This window comes from Equus caballus, chromosome 16 (assembly GCF_041296265.1).
Source record: "Equus caballus isolate H_3958 breed thoroughbred chromosome 16, TB-T2T, whole genome shotgun sequence".
Lineage (NCBI taxonomy): Eukaryota > Metazoa > Chordata > Mammalia > Perissodactyla > Equidae > Equus > Equus caballus.
In genome coordinates, this window is record NC_091699.1 from 69,911,956 (window position 1) to 69,928,345 (window position 16,390).

General features: G+C 43.6%; 1 protein-coding gene across 33 annotated transcripts in view; it reads left to right on the forward strand.

The window, feature by feature from the left end:
* The first annotated feature begins 3,348 nt into the window (after positions 1–3,348).
* Positions 3,349–16,390, forward strand: part of THRB (thyroid hormone receptor beta) — a 361,404-nt gene continuing 348,362 nt past the window's right edge. For 4 of the 33 annotated variants that reach the window (XM_070239015.1, XM_070239033.1, XM_070239021.1 and 1 more), the window contains exon 1: positions 4,190–4,329. The gene's annotated coding sequence lies outside the window, so the exon portion shown is untranslated. Of the gene's footprint in view, positions 3,538–3,845; positions 3,994–4,074; positions 4,438–4,687; positions 4,918–16,390 lie in introns of those variants that run through there. The other 29 variants (XM_023620847.2, XM_005600897.4, XM_070239032.1 and 26 more) reach the window with 19 other exon arrangements.

Sequence of the window (16,390 nt, forward strand, 5' to 3'; positions counted from 1 at the left end):
AGTTCCTTGTTCTTTCAGTTCTTCCTTACTCATTAGTATGTCAAAGATAGTGTGTTGGTAGAATGGGCCCCGCCAAGAAGTGAAATAAAAACAGTTGAATTCATTTTATGCAGTGTTTCCCCAGTTCTGGTAAGAACAAAACACATACGCATATAGGAACTACAAAGTACATATGCACGTACTAGCTACAAAATACAAATCATGTAATTTTGTTGATTTTACACAAGAATTATATGCTTGTGTATTTTTATTTAAAACTAGCATTGCACGATAGGAGGATGAACAGTGAAATCAATGCTAATAATTTAAAATGTTTGTTTTTCTTTATTTAGAATGATATTAAATAGCAAATCAAAAATACCATGACAATTCCAAAGGGAGAATGTGGAAGAAAGGAGATAGCTTTATATTTTGTATCTTTAGTGGCACGTTTTTTTAATAAAGGGCCCATGTTTTCATTTTTCACTAGGCCTTGCAAATAATATAGCCAGCTGCATCTTTCCCTCTCTCCAACTTCTCCCACAAGGTTCACCTAGCCACCTTCTGCAGGAAGCCTTACCTGATCCCCCCATTCTTCCTGGGCTATTGTGGCCTCCTCATCAGCAATCATTTAGCAATTTATATTTATATATTTCTCATTGCCTCCTCACTCTTAAATTAGAGTTTATTTTGAACAGGTCATCTCCCTTAATAGTCTATCTTTCCTGAAGGGCAGGGACAGACTTGGCATTCTTATCTGGCTGGCCATGGACCAGAAGCACTGGGGCCCTCATAGCCAAAATAAATTCCAGGAACTAACAATGAACAGATAGAATCAGAGTCTCCAGGGCTGGGTCATTTGGCTGTACAGCTAGCTTGAGGAGTAGCTGTTGAATAAATGAAAGACTACCAATGGTTCCAGTCCCTGGAATGGTACTTGCTCTAGTTCCAACCCTCCCTAGTAAAATTTGACCCATCCTTGATGGGTTCAAGTGACATCCCGCTCAGTGAAATTTCAGGGAAATCTCCCCTGATTTTTCCCCTCTCCTCACACCCACATCTCTAACTCCTTGACCTCAAGTTCCTTCCCATATATTAATTACCTTTGACACTGAGCAAATTCTAATTGAATTTTGCTTCGCTGGTTAGACTCTGGTAACATACAGGGCACAGCACAGTGAGGACTAGGGTGAGGCAAGTGAGGCACTAGGCTTGGGTGCAAAATTTAAGAGGACATCCAAAAACTTAGTAATCAAGAGAAATTACATTTTAATGCCATATTTCTTACATCAAAATTAATGCAACAATCATGCGTGATGAAAATATATCAAACTTTTAAATAAAGACAGGCTCAGACCCTGTACTTCCACCACTGATCTCATTGGCTTTAGTGTAATCTCAGCCCTGTTGGATCCCATGTTTTATTCATCTTCTTACCCCAGCAGCTGATGAATGAATGGATATATGAATGAAATGAATGAATTGCTTCCTTGAATCAAGTCATCAGCTGGTAATCTATAGATCCTGGTAATGAGGATGGCTGGCATGGCATGTGAGCAGGGGTCATGAAAACAGCTTTGCTATGTGCCCTCTCAAATTTGCTAGATTGGAACACAGGACCATATGCTCTATAGCTTGAATATTATTTTCTGCTTTCAATCAGGTCCCCATAAAATTTTCTTCCATTGCCCCCTCTTGTGTAAAATCAGAAAAATAAATGCCATCTTCTGTTGGTAACCCTTCTTTATCACCATGCAGCCTGTAAGACTGCCTTCAGAGGGTCGGTTCAAAGGGAATCCTAGTAGTTCATGCTGTTTCAATAAGGTTGCATTAAAATTGCCCTCCCCCATTGTCATATAACATTATTACAATCACAGTTTCATGAATTGTTTGCATAATGTCACGTTATTTATTTAATGCTTTAATTTACTCTTTATTTCACAAGTTTCCAGGCAAAATGAGAGCAGAAAAACAAAGCCATTTGAACAAAGGGAAGCAACAGTTTTTGTTGTACGTAATTCATTCTCTGTATGATGTTTCCTTCTCAAGGAGGAATTTAGCTCCAAGTTATACTCAAGAAGAGAAAAAAGGAAAAGTTCCAGCAAGCTTTAGGGCTCTTTATCCACCTTTGTGAAGGAAGATTGACAGCACCCTCTCTCTTTGTTACAAAATTGTTCACGCAGCTCCGTGGTCCCTGCGAAGAGCCGGCTGTCAACTGTTGTGGCCTTTCAGAGCCGGGCTTTTTCCTCCGTGGCCAGCTTTTTCACCCACAGTTAGCCACCAGGGGGCCGCCTGTTTGGAATAAATGGTGCAGACTCCCCAGCTTTCCTCCAAACCAACCAAAACATCCCGGGGCAGCTTTGGAGCAAAGCCCGGGAACTTCCCTGCAAAGGAGAACAACTTCTCTCCAGCTACAAAAACTGCAAGTCCTATGGTGCAGCCTCATTACGAGGGAAGAATAAAGCACGGAGTTAGAGGCAAGGACCCAGGGGAAACAGGGTCCGTGGAGTCTGAAGGAAGAGATCCTTCCCTCTCACCAGGGGGCCGCGAGGTCTGCGATTTTTCCTCTTGAAGCGCGCTGAAACACTGCATCCAGGCGCCGGGAACAATTCTAGGCTTCTTGACAGTTGTGGTTGTTAATGCTGTCAGCAGGGGTGGTGGCTTCTCGCCCCTTTCCGTGAGATGCTCACAAGAAGCTGTAATAAAACATACGTCACCGGCTGGAAATCTAGAAAACTCTCCAATAAATCATCTATACGTTGTTCAGACAGTTGAGGCTACAAATCGTCATAGGTCTATTAATTGTTTCTTATACGAATAAATGTGTGTATTGAATGAGAAAGTCGGAATTATTTTAATATCATCGATGAGAAAATAATTATACTCTGTCGTCAAAATAGTTTTATTGCAACTATAGCTTCGCATCTATATTTCAGCTTTTTGAGCACGCAGTTATTTTTACAGGCATTCTTCTAGCCCAGAACGCAGCTGCCTGCTTCATTTTCTCCCACCCAGAACCCTTGGACTTCAAGACATAGGTGGGGAGGGGGCATTTTAGAAATTCATATTTGCCTGGGGCAGAACTATTCAGGAGTATAGATTATTTTCGTCTTCTGGGTTTCATTTGTACATATCCAGAGCAAAGACAAACTAATAGGGCGGCTCCTCTGGAACCTGTGGAGCGTCTCAACCCTGCGCACATCTCCCAGGATATGCATAATGGTGCGGAGGGGTGTCTGCTTCAAGGGCAAGCCAGGTATTTTCCAAACTTCCATTCCCGGGAGTGGTGATCGTAAGCGAATGCCAGGCGGCCCGGCCGGTGGGAGGCCCCAGGAGGAGCCAGAGCGCTGTGTCAGCCCGACACGTGCCACAAGTGGTTTGGAGAAAGAGGGAGGAGCGCGGAGGCTCGGGTCGCGCTCGTCTGGCCCGGCAAAGAAAAGCCCGTGATTCTGGAAGTCACTCCCTCCTCCACCCCTCTGTCACTCGTTCCCCATTCCTTCCTCTTTGCCTGCTAGAGGAGTGACGCCCAAACCCGAAGCTTGGTGCGCAGGCAGCCGGGTGGGTGGACTCGCGGCCACGCAAACCACCGCAACCTCGCCACCTCGGGAGGGACCCCTGGGTGGAGGGCACGGCCGGGACTGGGGGGAGGGGGCGCACCCAAACCTGGGGCGGCAGGTGCGGAGGCGGCCAGCCCCGGGCGGCGTGTGTGCAGCCCGCCGGGTAGTGGTCCGCGAGCCGGGACTGGCGGACACTTCACAGCGCTGGCCCCGAGCCGGGCGGGGGGCGTCGGGTGCCAGCCAGGCGGCCCCGGTCGGCAGCGGCGGCGGCGGCGGCGGGGCGTGCGGCCGGGAGGCCATTTCCTCGCTGCGCCCCTGGCGGAGCCGGGTTTGCCTGCTCTTGGCTGCCGCCGCCGCCACCGCCGCCGCCGCGCGAGTCGGACCGCCGGGAGGGCTGGAGGGGAAACCAGGTCACCGGTTCGCAGACGCGGCGCGGAGCGGGCGCCCGGGGCCCGGAGTAAGGCAGCGCCCGGGAGCGGGCCGGGGTGGGCCGGGCGCGCGGGGGGCGCGGAGAGGCGGGGACTCCGGTGTCCGGGCCACACTCGCTTCCTACGCCTATAAAAGTGGAGTGGCCGGGGAGGGCCGACGCGGCCCTGGTTGCAGCCGCCTCTCTTCGCCAAGGAGTTGACATTTTGCAGGACTCGCGCGACGTCCGGTCGCCGGCGCTGCCCGGGACCCCGCCGCCGGGAGGAGGGGGCGGAGGAGGGTGGAGACTGCGGGGCTTGGCCAAGGAAGGCGCACATCCTCGGGCGGGCGGCCGTGACGCGGCGGGGATTAACTTTGCATGAATAATGTGAGTGCGCTTGGAAAGGAGACCTTCTGCTCCCCGGGCTCGGGGCAAGCGCCCGCAGGCTGCCTTCCCCGGGCAGGGGCGCTCAACCCAGCCAGCTCGAGGGCACTGGTAATTTGGCGAGAGGAGCGCGCGGAGGCGGGGGTGCGGGAGGGGGAGGGGGAGGGAGACGGGGAGGAGGGGGCGACAGTTCCAACTGTCCAGAAGGGTGGGCAGGATGGTGACGGGGGTGTCGCGGGAACCTGAAGGGGTGCGGGCGGTGAAGCTGAGCGCGCGCAGGCGGGCGGGCGTGGGTGGGTGGGGGTGTCAGCCGCCCCATTACCTGCCTGCGCGGGGTTTCTGCGCCCTGGGGCCGGGAGGAGGTGCCCTCTCGTGCTCCGGCACCGCGCGGCGGCAGTCGGGGAGCCAGAGCGTGGGCAGTGGTAGAACGGGGTGGCTGGGGACCCCTTCCAATCGCAGCCGCTCTATTCCTCAAACCCTAAGCCCAGCTGTTGACAGGCTCCTTGTGAAATGGAGTTTGGCATCCTCAGCGCCGAACCTAGTGGAAGTTTCCATGATGAGGAAGTTCTGTGACACAGGGGTTCGGAAAAGGTTGGCAGACACCGAGGGGCGGGGGAGGCTGTTTAAAGGGACTGTGGGTGCCCCATCCCCCTTTTTTCTCCTGCCCCGGAACTCCGGGGTTTGGAAAGGGGAATAATCCTGAATGTTGGCGTGCGCTGTGGCCGGTGCCTGGCGGCTTGGCTTCTCCCCGCCTCCTCAGGGAATCAGTGGCGATTTCGCCAGCCTCCTGGGTCGCGCTTCTTTGCTTTGCTTCTCTTGACGCAGCATCTTCTGGGTCGCCTCGAGTTGGTTCTGATACCAGTTGTGCCAGCTGTGCGCCCCCCGCCACCCCTCGGAGAACTACTCATTTGGGGGAGATTTTTTTTATTCCTGGTGGGTTTCGTCCTTCTGAGCTGCAGTTGTCATTTCGGAGGAGGATTTCCCCATAACCATTGTAGGATTATTGTTAGTGCTAATTCTTAAATCTTCTGATTTGTTTTAAGGGGAGAGGGTGGGGTGAGTTTTTTTTATTTATTAAAGGTTAAATGTGTAGTTTTCCCCGAATGGGAAATTTTAAAGGACGATTCTAGAAGCATAACAATTCGTGAAGTGAGTAAAAGAAAAAGAGTTCACCTGAATAACAAGTTCAGACTCTTCATCCTCCCCTCTCCACGCACATTTAGAATTTGTGAAGATTCAAACACTATGCCTAATCAGTAAATAAATTCGAAACAAAGTCTTCCTCTTAGCATATTATTGGTCTTAGGTGCTAATGAGATTCGGTTTTAAAGACTTGTTTTGAAGTTCAAAAAATTAAGCGTTCCTTGGACAGTGTATTAATACCAAAGCACAACAGTTTTTATAATGGTAAATGCATTGGGTAATGTAGACCTGTTGGGCAATATCTTTAGATTATTTGGTCTTAGTTTAGTATGCTTGTTTACACTGTAATAATATATAGCATGCACTGGATTACAAAGTAATAAAAATTGCATTTTAGTCAAAATATTCCATGATTCATTCTGAATTTTTACAGTGACTGATCTGCTCCCTAATTCACTTCTGCTTACCTCTCTTATTCTGAAACAAGTCAGAGACCAGGAAACATTAAAGAAAAAGGTGTTTTGATGAAAAGTATTTTGAGCAGTGGATGCTTTTAGCAGTTTTCATGCCAGTTGACTAGTGTTTTAATTGACTCTAACAGAGATCCAATAGTGAGTGATTTGTTTGGGGTATTATGGGGGAAGGCATTGGTGAGCAACCACTTATTATTTATGAATGTTAAACAAGTACTCTCAGAATCTTATTTTTAAGGAATTTGAAAGTTTTATTGTATGTTGGAAGTGGGACCATCTGCTAGTAAATGTGATTTGCTTTTGTTTTTCAGTGAGTAAAAGTAAATGATACTGAATATAGCCACAGAACTAATTTTCTTACAAAGCAATTCCTGTTGGCATTCCAAGGCTAAGGCATACTTTCATTGATGTTGGAATATTGTTTTATAAAGTAACTGATTTTACAAGAGGAATAAACATTCCATTTCTCCTCTTCTAGATTCTTTGTAGTAAATTCTGCTATAGAGATGAATTAAGATAACTTCTTGTTAATCTAGTGTGTTTGGGAAAAGGTGGTTTCTTAAATTCCCCCTAAGAGCAGAGCAAGTTGTAGGTTCTTTTTCTTTGCTGGAGTCTTTGCAGTGTGTGAAGCATGGGGTGTGGGGAGCCACAAATGGGATCGCACTCTTTTTTTTTTAGTAAGCTCATCTTTTTGATGAAAATCAGAGTAAAAGTGATTGGTTTCTTTAGCTCCTTTTTGTCATTCTAGTGTTAGATTATGTGTCACCTTCTTTAAAAGCCTTTCCTTGACCACTTGAGCAAAGGCAGTCCCCCAGTTCTTCTCAGAACCATCACAATTTTTTATTTCCTTTTTTTCCTCTTCCTTGATCTTATTTGCAATCTGAATTGTTCATTTCAATTGGTACTTGCTGAATACCTGTCTCTCCTTAGAGTATAGAATCCATAAGGAAGAGTCTTGACTGCATCATTCACTCTTGATTCTCTAGCATGTTGAGCAGTGCTTGGCACACGGTAGGTGCTGGGTAAATCTTTGTTAAATAAATGAATGATTGTGCCCAAACATTGTGTTCCCCAAAATACCTGTCTAAGCATCCTAAGTAAGTTCCAATTGGGTGCACCAAGATCTGTGCCTGTGTAGGTGTGAGTGCCATGTTTATAAGGTTCAATCTTTGTTTATCTCCTTTTCTTCCTTTTTTTTTTGTGAGAGCTATTTCTGAGAGTTCTTCCTCCGGGCATTTGCCTTGAGTGCACGGAAGTCCTTGGCAGCAGTTTGTCTTAGGTGTTACCTTGATTCCCTGAAGACATTGACCTTCAGCTCCCTGGGTTTCAGCAGACTCTTTATGAGTTCCAGAGGCATTGTCAGTACTAAGAGTGAAATTCCAGGGAACAGACATCACTGGGTGATAGCAGTGCCTTCTCACTCAGCAGGTTCTGGCAGTGCCTCTGGTCTTGGCAGCCCTAAGGGAACTAAGGGTGTGCAGTGGTATTACTGGTTTATAAAGGTGATGGTTGGGGAAGGGGCTCAATGGAAGTGTCAGGATCCAACGCAAGATAGAAAGCGTTCTTGGTAGTAGATTTGGAAATAACCTGGTGGTTACCCTATGTTGTAAGTTAAGTTAGTCAACTCTCCCCTTTGCTCCTTTTCACACTTTCATAAACAGATTTTGAACCAGATAATTGTGGGAAATATTGCATTATCTGAGTTTTCAAGCGACCGAAGTGTAATACCCAAGGAGTGCCTGTCCAATTAGCTCTTCATGGAAACTGTTTTGATAGTTGAGACCAAAAGGAGATTACAGTTGATGATTATGGTAATTCGTTTTTGTTTATAGAGTATTAACTTCCAGAAATGTGGCTGAGTAAATGTGTGGTCAAAATCCCACAAGATAAGGAGACTGGTAAAAACGAGAGGGGAAGAAAAATCAAAATCTTAGAGAGGAGTAAAGGTAATTAAATTGAAATCTTAAGAGCTTCTTGCTTGAATATTTAATCTAGCTTTGAGCTTCTTAGTAGCCAAGTTAACAGAAAAAAGGGAGGTGGCAGGTATGCATTAAAGTTGTAAAGATAGATCAGATGACATTTGTAGAGTGCTGACTATGGTGTCTGGCAGCTAGTAGATACTCCTATGAAATATCAAATCATATAATGGCCAATAGTTGAACTTAAATTCTGCAGAAAATGAGGTAAATTTCTCTATATGAGCATGTTTTTACCAACCCTCAAGGGAATAAAAAATGCAGAAGGTATCATGATGAAAAGTAACCCAGTGGGAGTTTATCTTTGGGAGCCTGCGCTACTGTGGTCCAGCAGTGGAGATTCTGGCAATTGTCCCCAGTGCAGAAATAGAGCTCCGAAAACCTAGAGGAATGAATGGCTAACATGTTCTTTAGGCTGACTTTCTCAAATATCCAGTGTCTCAGCCAAGCTTTTGACTAGAGCAACCTGAGAGGACAGGACAGCCAGGTACTTGAAAATGACCCTCTGGCCATAAAACTCTCTGAACAGGTAGCCTTGAACAGGTAGCCTCGATGCTTTGTGCTCTCGTCTGTAGAGCTCTTATCACGCTGCAGGGCAGCTTGGTTTTTGTTTCCATTTCTGTTTCCCCATCTAAATTGTGATGAGGGGCTCTGAGTTTATTCCTCTTTGGCTCTCTGGCACCTAGCAAAGAGTTTGACATCTGGGCACAGGGAAATGCTTATTGGAAGGATGAGTTGGAGGGGGAGAAGGGGCTGTGCTGCTCTTTTTCTTCTGATATTGGTATTAAGTGTCATCTTCTGACTTAGTTTTGCCCAAAGTGAATGTTTGCTGCCTGGATTGCGTTATCTGTCCATATCACCCCTGGGTATTTTGCTAGAAGGGCTTGCTCTCATGTCCAAGCTGGTTGAGCAATGGATGGCAAGTTAACTTCTTGCTTTATTTAGAGATGTTTTGATTACTTGATTTGATTCCTCATTCCCTCTACAAAAATTTGTGTACCTACTATGTGCCTGGCCCTGCCAGTCATTTTGCAGCTCAGTGTGCAGCCCAGTGATGTGTGAGACAATGTGCATATATTAATACAAAAGGATTCTGCACTTGTCTCCATGTGATGTAGTGGATATGCCTATTGAGACCCCTTATACAGCCCCCTGATGACATAAAGTTATTTTAATCTGAGGAGGTAATTGTTTTATGGTTTCAGTAGCCCATGTGTATTAGTGTAAATTGCAGTGGGATTCACCTGGGATTCTCTTGGTAGCCAAGTGGTGTGGGATTCAATATGTTTAGACCAGTGAGTCTCTGATTAAGGATGTTCTCTCTCCACCTTAATTTCCAAACTTTAGTCAATTATGACATTTAAGCAAGTGGGGGGGGGGGGCGCTGGTGGAGGTAGTATCCAAATCATTGAGTCGTGAGTAATGTATTTCCATATCCTCCTTTCAGGAATCTAGCCAGCTGACAGCTAGAATAGTGATCTACAGTCAATGCTAATGTTGTTTGGTCCATACTGTCCTAATTTCAAGGGACTTGGGAGACTTTATGTACTGGCAGCTCTTCTTGGGCAGTACTATTTTTATTGAGTAAGAAACTGAGCTCTGCTGTGAGCTTGGATATCTTTTCCAAATGGCAAGTCAAGAGAGCCTGGAATTAGGACCCAGGAACCTTGACTGTCTGTCCCAGGAAGCATGTTATAACCTTTCCATCATGACAGTCAGATACTCTAATATAGATATATAGATAAATATCTATAGGTATATGTACCTATGGCTATGTATACACACACACACATATGTGTGTGAGCATGTGTTTGTGTGTATTCTGAGAGTGGGTTGTAGATGGGGCACATATAACAATTAGGAAAGGATTAATCTGAATTAAGTTACTCATTCAATTTCCTGGTTCCAAAAAAGAGCCTTCAGGGATCATGGCTTCTCTCTGTAATTAAGAATTTAGGGATTTACTCAGAAAGCTGGGAGTGATAAGCTGATTGAAGCAAAAGCTTGGGCAAAGGAATGCAAATTGACAGCAGGTAGGTCTCCCTGACTTGGGAAATACACTTGCTACACTTGCGTGACTCCTCTGAAGGCTTAGGAATGTTTGTGATAAGGAGAGTGGAGAAGATAGTCATGGTTTTAGTGGTGCAGTGTATGACTGTGACATTCAGGAACCCATTGAGTATTTTGACTCTTGTGACATATATTGTTCAGCGGTCTCAAGATGATTCAGATATACTTCTCCCCCTTTATTATTTGTTTCTCTTAAGACTCTGTTTTCCCAAATTTCAGCAATGGTTGCATAGAATAGGTGCTCAGAAAATAATGATTGATGATAACGAATTATGACATTCCTGGGTTTGGGTCACAAATGGCTCACCAACTTGCATATCCATACCTGCAGAGTCTGCCTCTGTGACAAGCGTGTGTCAGGTTCTCACATACAGCATAAAAGGCCCTGCTTGTCTCTGGCTTCGGCTCTGGTTCCCATGCCCAGCTTCCAAATCACGGTGAGAAATGCCACAGTCACACTGCTGTCCCAAGCCACAAATCCTGTCGTCACTTTTAGTCCCTTCTCCATACTCCTGAATATTTTGGCAGGTCCTCATCTTGTTTTACTTTTTACTTATTTTACTATTTACTTATGTTACTCTGTGGTTAATTATGTTTGGAAAATCCAGAGTTTAACAAATTAATGCAAGAATTTTCAGAACCTATTTTGATGCTAGTGTGCATTATGAATCTCCAAGAGGCAAAGCAGATAGCAACCTGATTTGGTCACCATATTCTTTGATTTTGTGTGTGTGTGTGTGTGTAAAACCTCAAATGGGTTAAGTTCAATGCAAGAGGTTGTGAGGAATAGTTCATAGTATTACACTTTGAAAAATTACTTTCATTCGTTTTAACCTCTGACTACATTTTGTAATACATGACAACTCTAAGGAGGAGTACTGGCCCCACAGTGGAACTTTTTTGCTTTTTCACAAAAAAACCATCAGTTTGTATTCAATACTGACTAATGCTGCCATTGTTGAAGTGTTTTGCGATGATGTACAAATCATGCTAAATGGTTGTTACTTTTAAAATATTGTCATTGTAAAATATATCTTTTCTTGACTTAATTTCTGATATTCAGATGTATTAATTTACATAAGCCAGAGAATGGTTTATTTCTGCCATATGTGTTTTAGTTTACTTTTTGAATTTCAGCTAAGCTTCACTGTAATTTCTACTCTGCTTCCAGCATCTGGAGCTCTAGAATAATGTATTTGTATCTGAATTCTTGCTACAACTGGAGAAAGTATAAGGTTGTACATTCTTGTATTATTTGTCTTTTAATTTAAGAAAAGGAACCAGCGGAACCTTACACAGAAAATCTTTTGAAAAATAATTTAAATTATGGCCTATGTGGATGATGAACATATCAATTTATCCCGTAGTATAGTAGTTGTAAGGGATTTGAAAAACATCTAGTCCATCTGAGGCCTTGTGGAAAACAAAAGACAGGCATTTGGCCTTTTAATGTGATCTCACACTCTATAGGTTCATAAACATAAGGTATTGCTAAGGTGAAGGCATCCTCTAGAATTTATTCTACATGCCTTCGTTTACTGTTAATTAAGAATATGTGTTCAGATTTATCTTTATTGAAGTTGCCACAAAAGCCAAACCTTAAAATAAGTTAACTTACTTTTTTTCCTCTGGAATCTGTCCATCCATCCATCCATCAATTCATTCATCCCTCCAATCAACTATCCATCATATATGCATTGGGCATCTGCTGGGTGCCAGGCTGTATGGTAGATGCCAAGATACCATGGTTAATATTTAAAAATCCTTGCTGTAAAGATGCCCAGAGTCTCCTGGAGCAATCTAAAGGAATCGATTTAGTGTAGAACAGTGTTTCTCAGCCTCTAAACTATTGGCATTTGGGGTCAGATATTCTTTGCTGTGAAGGGATGGTCTGTGTGTGGTAGGATGGTTAGCAGCATCACTGACTTCTACCCACTAAATACCAGTAGCTCCTGCCACACTCCAGTTGTACCAATCAAAAATGTCTCTGGATATTGCCAAATGTCTCCTGGGAGGCAGAATCAACCCCATTGAAAACCACTGGTGCAGAGTTAAGAACCTGGAGTGTGGAGTAGGAATGTGTGGATTCATATACTGGCTTCACCTGGCTTTCTTGCATGTGCTCAGTTTCCTCATCTATAACATGTGAAGATTAAATGAAATCATGTAGCACTTGACCTACAGTTAAGTGTTCCTAAATATTAGCTATTCATACTGGTGGTAGAATTAATACTTCAATAGTCAATTACAATATTGGTAAGTTTTATGATGGAGTAAGTACAGTGTACGTGGGAAGTGGAGAGAGTTCTAGGCAGAAAGAACACCATATACAAATGTGTGGAGCAGGGTAAAAGTATGAGCATTTGGGGAATTGCAAGGAGCCCAGAAGTTGCAAAGAGCCCAATCTGACTGATGTGCAAAGGACAGTAAATGAGGCTGTGGGAGCAGGCAGCAGTCACCTGGTGAAGACTTTCCTGGCCACAATCAGGAAGATGGACATTGTCTTGATAGCATGAAGAAACTGAAGAATGTTCAACAAATCAAATTTTTGTTTTAAAAGAGTTCTTTGGGATAGGCCTTGAGTAGGAGAGAGACTGGAGATGATGCGCCCAGCGAGAGACTCAGAATAATCCACACTCCCCGGAGAGAGGATGGCTGCAGGCACAGAGGCAGTAATATGTTGCCATGAAGTCTTTGGGAACAGATTTCACTTTCTCCAAGATGCAGCAAAGTTTTTCTAATTTAATTCCAATATTGAATATTCTTAGCAAGCTGGCTCTACATTTGGGGGAATTTCAAGTTTAATTTGAAAGCAGATTACATGATAGATTCTCTTTAAAATGTTTTCAAATGAAGCTTAAATGAAAGACCATCTCACAGCCTATTTGTAGCTGAATATGACTTCAAGGGTTTCTCTGCTATTGTATATACGGGCCTACGGTTCCCATGTCAGACAGAAACATACTTCTACACAATTATATTGAATTAGCATTGACATTGTTATGTTGAGATTAATTATTTAATGTTGTGTTGATTTTCTGACTGATGGGGTTTTATTTCTTTAGTGATCAAGATTAGAGATGGGTGAAGAATGTGAATGAATGAATGAATGAATGAGAGTGACATTATGGAAATACCACCTAATTAAGAATAAAAATATTTGGACAGGTCTCTTTGCTTATCTGAGCTTTAATTTCCTTAATCATAAAACAGTAAAAGTAGATAAATTAGATAACCTCAAAGTTCTCCTTAGCTCAGGGGTTGGCAAACATTTTCTTTTATAGGCCATATAATAAATATTTTCAGCTTTTCAGGACATACAATCTCTGTTGAGACTGCTCAACTCTGCTGTTGTAAAGCAAAAGCAGCCATAGGTGATATGTAAATAAGTAGGCATGGCTGTGTACCAATAAAACTTTATTTACAAAAACAAATGGTGGGTTGTAGTTAGCAAGAATTATTTGGTGGTCACTGAGCTGTCTTTTTCACATCGTGCTACTCTGTTTTTTAATTCTTATGTGGCTCTCATCACATCACTGTCTTGCTACTTTTAAAGCCATTGGCCAGTGGTGGAAACATCTTTATAGCAATGAGGTAAACCAGTTCTACTTTTTTGGGGCAGCCCCACCCTCCTATCTGACCTAATTCTGTTTCTTCACTTCGTTTAATCATTGTCTTTAATCTTGCTAGACCTGGTTCTTTCTTTTAGACTTTGACCATCATTTTGATTTCCTTATTAGATCGATGTGGGTCCTAATATGCACATAATATTGGGAGCTTGCTGATCAATCCTGGTATTGTTGGCACATCATTAATGTGCTGATTTTTTTAAAAAGGAACTAAAATTTAAAGTAGAGGTATCAGGGAGCAGAAACCAGAGCCAATTCTTGGTGTGTTGACAGAGGTATTGAGGTATCGAAGCCGTTTTCCTGGAATAAATTTACAGAGCTTTAGACTGTTTAAATAAATGGCTCATTACATAATATCTTGACTAAAAATACCAATTTTCCTACTATTTATCCTACTTATCATTGCTTACTACAACGAGAACACTTTTTTTAGACAAAAAGGATGTTTGCTTATTTTCTTCCTAGATTATAAACGTGCTTTATCAAATATTCAGCCAGACGCCCTATAGAAGTGCCTCCAGCAAAAGACATGTAAGAGGGGCATGAATAATAAAAGTGAAGTAAGTGAAAAGAACAAAGAAGCTCTTTCCTTCTAACTGTGCATATTTTACCTTTCTGAAAACCTTACCATTTAATTATTATGAAAATATCTTCTAAGAAGTAAGGAAATGCAAAGGGCACATGCAATTTGGATTGTTAAGAAATAAGACCAAGCAGTGATAAGAAGTATCATGCTGAGGACATGTAAAGAAAAAGAAATAATTGTGTGCCTTTAGATTAGCCTAGGTAGGGCTGTCTTCAACTCCACAAGTCTTTTATTTATTTATTTTTTTGAGGAAGATTAGCCCTGAACTGAAATCTGCTGCCAATCTCCTCTTTTTGCTGAGGAAGACTGGCCCTGAGCTAACATCTGTGCCCATCTTCTTCTATTTTATATGTGGGATGCCTGCCACAGCATGGCTTGACAAGCGGTGCATACGTCTGCACCCGGGATCAGAACAAGCAAACCCTGGCCGCCAAAGCGGAACCTGCGAACTTAACCACTGCACCACTGGGCCAGCCCCTCGACAAGTCTATTTTTAAAGATTTTATTTTTTCCTTTTTCTCCCCAAAGCCCCCCGTACATAGTTGTATATTCTTCGTTGTGGGTCCTTCTGGTTGTGACATGTGGGACGCTGCCTCAGCGTGGTCTGATGAGCAGTGCCATGTCCGCGCCCAAGATTCGAACCAACGAAACACTGGGCCGCCTGCAGCGGAGCGCGCGAACTTAACCACTCGGCCACGGGGCCAGCCCCTCGACAAGTCTATTTTTAAAAATATTTTGCAATATTTTTGAAAAGTTAAATTTGCAATATTAAGAAGTTGATCCTGATAAATGGCTCTCGGGTATAGAATCCAGCTAATTCTTGATATTCCATCATGGGGGAGAAATAAGTATCTGAATAATTCCCAGTTTGTTACTGGCCCATCACTGGGGTCTCCAGGACTCAGGGTAACCACTGAGTGCCAGTAATGTCCTATTTTAAAGTCCTCTCACAGAGAATGGAGAAGAGACCCCACCCTTTCCCTTATTGGCCAAGTGTATTGTGGGGAGGGTGGAAGTTTGGGGTCCTGGGTCCTGCGTTGGCTGAGAGCTGGGGCATTGGAGAGAGAGCTCAGGGGATCTGGTTGGGGTGGTGCACGGCCATACAGGCATTGAGTCAGATGCCTGGCTTTGCCACCTCCTAGCTGTGCTCTCTCCAGCAACTTACTTAACCACTTTGAACTTCAGTCACCCATCTGTGCAATGGAAGTAATGTTGGTACTTACTTCACAGTATCATGGAGGCGATTAAATGAGATAATAGTTATAAATGGCTTAGCCAGGACATAGTGCCTGGTGAGTGCTCCATACACGGAAAACAATTTTGTTATCATTTTATTATTGCAAAAGTTTTAGAGCCAGCCCTGGTGGTCTAGGGGTTAAAATTCAGCGTTCTCACTACCGTAGCCCGGGTTCGTTTTCCAGTCATGGAACCATACCACCCGTCTGTCAGTTGTCATACGGTGGCAGCAGTTCACATAGGGAACTAAAACTAACAACTAGGATACACAACCATGTACTGAAGCTTTAAAAAAAAAGTTGTAAAATTGATTATGTGAAGTAAACCTGGAGGTGTGGGGCATTATTGTCCAAAAGGCAGGAGATCTGGCTCTGCCCTGCTGAAACATGCCACTTCAATGACAGTTTCCCTCACCCCTTTGTCCAAAGGTAATGTTACATGTTTAGTCACTTACTATATATATTTCTTCACTGGTCTGTGTCCAAACCTCATATTTGTCAATGAGATGGATATTTCTTTGCTAGATTTGAAGTTCCAAGAGGGCAGGGACTGTGTGTTAAACAAGTGTAGTGGCGTCTAGAAGGTGGGCCCAGCAGGTAGGCGCTGAGGAATGCTTTCCTGCTATTTTGACCAACCACACATTGGCTGTTTTCATATAATTAGGATGAATCTAATTTTAAAATGAACAAGCGTGTGTCCTCAGATGAACCAGAATATACACTTACAAGGCTCTGCTGTCCTGCATTATAAATAAGGGAATAGGTTGTCCAGCAGAAAAGCTCTGCTGTTCTTTTCTCTTTAAAAAAAAGCCATCCACACATAAGAACTGAGATAGAAGATCTTCCCGTCTCCTTAACTAAGTTGGCAAGAAATCAGGGCCCCAAACTGGATGTTCTCTACAATGATGAAACCCAGCAAAAACCCACAATCCAAGAACAGTGGCTTCTGAGG